Source organism: Uranotaenia lowii, chromosome 2 (assembly GCF_029784155.1).
Source record: "Uranotaenia lowii strain MFRU-FL chromosome 2, ASM2978415v1, whole genome shotgun sequence".
Taxonomy (NCBI): Eukaryota; Metazoa; Arthropoda; class Insecta; order Diptera; family Culicidae; genus Uranotaenia; species Uranotaenia lowii.
In genome coordinates this window covers 294,510,983-294,515,725 of record NC_073692.1, presented here as the reverse complement: position 1 = coordinate 294,515,725, position 4,743 = coordinate 294,510,983, and positions in this window count along the sequence as shown.

Genomic DNA, 4,743 nt, shown 5'->3' with positions numbered 1-4,743 from the left:
AAATTGAAATTTTCAATCATTCCCAATTCCGATTAGAGTTTGAAAAGCTGTTATACTTTAATATGTAATTCTCAATTCTTAGTTTTGGAATTTTGTATTTGAATTTCATGTTCCTTCATTCCTTTTAAACCCATTATTTATTGAGTAGTTTTTCCCGTTTTTACTGTACCTATCCAGGCTGGTCAACTCCGAGAATTGAGTTTCTAAGTTTTAAGTTCAAAAACCGATTAATATCCGGGCCAATCCAGCTAAAATGTACGTACTTTTCATTAAAAGAGGCGAGAGAAAATCTGAAAAATATACACACTAAAAATGATTTTTAATGAGGCACATCAGAGGCCCGTTCAAATCTTATCTCACAATTTCAAAAAACGTTTGCGAATTTATTTCACTAAAACAAGCTGATAATTTGGAATTTCGCAAAAATTGTGAATAATCCTGGAAAAAACGGGCCTTTTTCCTCAATATCCGGGCAACCGAATCGGACCTGGCATCTCCCGATTTTTCTTTGAAAATCTTTGCAAGCCCGGTTGAAACCTGGCAATTTGAAATGCTAAATAAGTACCCAATAAAGGATTGAGGTGGTTTTTCGAATATGTGTATGTTTTTTTGCGTCAAAGTTGTAAATATTTTTCGAAATAGTTAATGAATTGTAATACGATTTTAGAAATCTTAATTGATCAATAATCAAAGCGGGCAAAAAAGTTATTGCTAACGCTTAAAATATAAAATTTAATGAGGGGTACGTTGTTTGATATCAAATCAGAGGCTGCAATGAACTACTTTTTCGTAAATGATAAACTTTGATTTTCTTGTTAGCTACAGCTCAACTTGTGTGTTCGATTGATTCTTAAATTTACACATGTATAGAAAAAAGTTATTTGATGTATGTTTTTGTTATTCTTTGTATTTACGGTTAATGAATTATGTTCATCAAGTTATTTCGTTAGACGGTGTACTATGGAAATAAAATAATAATTACGGTTAATGATAAATTAGACTTTGATTTCTTTGCTGATGCCTCAGAAACAGTAAAAAGCATAAAATTGTAAAATAAGGCTTCAGAAAATGCCATTTGGTCCTTTTTTCTGGGTCTATGAAAATCCGTGTGCCAGGTCAAAAGACTCAATTATCGTCTTAGCACAATTTTTAAATATTTTATACAAAAGTGTATTCATATCAGCACAGTGAACTTAAGAGCCGCAGGTTTACATCAAAAGAGCCGCAGGTTACCAATCTATGCTATAGGGGGACGAATTGAAATTCCCAAACGGATCTTACGTCACGAAAACTTTCCAATAAAGGACCTCATTTTCAAAACTGGTAGAAAATTTAAAAAAAAAAACACGCACTCTTCACTCCTTGGTGGGTTTAGATTTTCTCTGCCTACTAAAGGTATGGACGAAAGGGCTCGTCGGTCGACTCGGTTTCACTCTCTGTTTGCCGTCGAACTGAACAGATATTTGCTGCGTTTCAATCTGGGTTTAGACGCCACCGTGACGTGGAGTAACATGATCCAGTCAAGGTTGCCGAAATCACAGGAAAATCTGTAATTTTTCAGAATTTTGAGCAAACTTTCATCACAGCATCTGTGTCACTGAACACAGAATTTTGAAAAATTCACAGATATCCATAGATTCTACAGAATTTTATGAATGGATATCCAAAATTATATTTCTTTTAGTCAGTATAAAATTTAGATTTTTTACTTTGAATAAAAAAAATTATGATAAAATTGGTAATTTTAATTGATTCTACCCAATTTAAATGTAAACGAGACCCAATTTTGTATGTATTTTCAAAGAAATCAAAGGAAATAGCACTACAGAAAACCATCACAGAAGTTTTGGGTAAAATCACAGAAAGTAAGATTTTTTTTTCAAAAACACAGAATTGTTTCTGGCATACTTGCAGAAACAACGAGCAGCGATGACGGCCGCCAGCAGAGTAGACAGCCAGCGGCGGAGGAGGCGGCAAAGGGCTTCAGTGGCAATGGGCCCCAGTGGCGGGAGTCTACTCCAGAAATTGTATATAAAAAAAAAAACAAAAAAACACACAGAACAGTTTACTTTTCCACCGAAAAAGAAAAATACTAATTAAAAAAAGTGAAACGGCTAAATTTACGGGATGAATAAGCAAACAAGTTGAAAATCCTACACAGAAAGAAAAAAGTAATTTTACATTGCACTTTTTCACAGCCTCGTCACAGAATATATGAAAAAGAGCCTAGCATCTAGACATTTGCGATGAAATTAACGTGCAATTTCATGTAAATCTCAGTATCGCAACCTTCGTCCGTATTTTGTTTTACCTGTTCGTGTGCTGTTTGTTTTTGTTCGAGTTGGAGCCTCCTCCCGGAGGTAGTGGGCACAGAGTTATTCAGTAAGGTAAGTCAAAATAAGTTAAAATATCGTTTTAAGAAGAAGTTACAATGTTGATTAACTTGTACCTTTTGTTTTTTTACAGACGTTCGATAGTTGCCTTCGATCTCCTCCATCACCTGTCGTCGTTTCCGTCGTTGAGGGAATCGAACAACATCAACCGGCGTTTTGAGAAAGTGAATAGTGTGCAATGTGTAGTGATCAATTCGAGTTATATGTTTGTTTGTTTTATTAGATGTAGTTATTGTTTTGAAAAATAAAAGTATTATAAAAGAAAGCCCGATCTTTTTCTTATTGGATAAATAGCCATATATACCTAAGGATGAAACGGGAAACGTAAACCTACATCAAACAACGCAGTAGAATGCGATGGGAAGTTTACATGAAACAAGCAGTATTGATGCATGTAAATACCCGATTCCTTTCTACCCATGCTATTGCATGTAATGTTACGTGGATTTTTCTAAGTGTGTAGATAAAAAAAAGAAAAGTCTTATCGTACTATATTTTTTTCTCAAGGAATCTCAAAATCGTATCCTTCATGACATCGCAAGTCTTGTTGTCGGATAATGTTGCATTGTATGATTATGTCACATGGTCGGATTTGTGTTATATGGTCAGATTATGTCAAATGGTCCGATTATCTTGCATGATCGGATTATGTCATATGGTCGGATTATGTCACACGGTCAGATTATATTGCATGAGCGTATTATGGCACAAGGTCTTTTTATGTCACTTGGTGGATTCTGTTGCATGGTTAGGTTATATTGCATGTTCGAATTACGTTACATAGTCAGATTGTGTCACATGGACTGATTATGTTGCAAGCTCCGATTATGTAACATGGCTCTGATTATGTTGTATGATCGAATTATGCAGCATGGTGGCTAATGTTGCATGGTCAGATAATGTTACATGGTTCGATTATGTCACATGTTCGGATTTTGACACACAGTCGGATTATGTTGCATGATACGATTATGTAACTTGGGCGATTATGTTGCATGGTCAGATTATTTTACATGGTCGGATTATGTTGCATGATCGGATTATTTAATAATTTCACATGGTCGAATTATGTTGCATGGTCAAATTTTGTTGCATAGTCAGATTACTTTGCATGGTCAGATTATGACACATGGTCTGAATATGTTGCATGTTCGATTAAGCTGCATGGTCAGATTATGTCACATAGTCGGATTATGTTGCCTGATCGGATTATGTCGCATGGTTGAATTCTGTTGCATGGTAGAATTATGTCACATGGTTGGATTATGTTACATGGTCAGAATGTGTTGCATAGTCAGATTATGTCACATGATCACAATCGGGTTATGTCACATGGTCGGCTATGTTTCATGGTCAGGCTTTTTAACATATTCATTTTATGATTATGTCACATAAACTGATTATGTTGCATTGTCAGATTATGTCTTCTGATTAGATCGTCACATGGTTGAATTCTATTACAGATCCCGTTAGTTTTTGGCAACATTCAATTTTGGCAACATCCGATTTTGGCACATGTGCCAAAATCGAACGGTTGTTTTCTTCAACAGAGCTAATATAATTTGTACGAACACCATAAATTCGTAAATACGTTCTTGAATGTTGATAAACTATAACAACTATAACAATAATTTTTAATAAAATTCTAAAGCACTCAAAAATGACGAAAAACATAAAAAAAATAAATAAAAATACTCAAAAACAAATATAAATAAAAGAATAAAAATGACAAAAAATATCCAAATAAAAAGATGCCGAATGAAAAATTACAAATATGATAAAAATGTGTCTAAAATATGATGAAAAATAGCAAAAACAGACTAACAATTATCAAAAACTGAAGAGAAATATATTTGATAATAATAACAATGAATCGATTTTGACAACAAAAAATTCTCGAGCATGTTACCAAAAACGAAAGGAGCCTGTACGTGGTTGAAATTTATCATACAGTTAGATATTGCCATTTCAACACTGTCACATGATGATCTTGACGAGAATAGGCCATAAGTTCACCTATACACATCTATACAGTTCTATATAAGCTATACATAGACAATAAAAAAATTGCGTAATTCTACGCTTAGCGGTCTTAGCGTCATTCTACCTCCTAAACTTTTTTCTTGAGCCCCAATACCCACTTATTTATAGATTTGTGAGTTTATCAGTTATCAATGACTGATTTTAATTAAACTTCCTACTAGGGATGGTAATACCGAGCCCTTTTTACAAAACTGGTATTCGGTGTTGCATTCTCGTCAAAACCGATTAAACCCGTAATACCGGTATCGAGGATTTAAAAAAAAACCATAACAAAATGGAAATATGAGATAAGCTGCAGTTGAAAAAT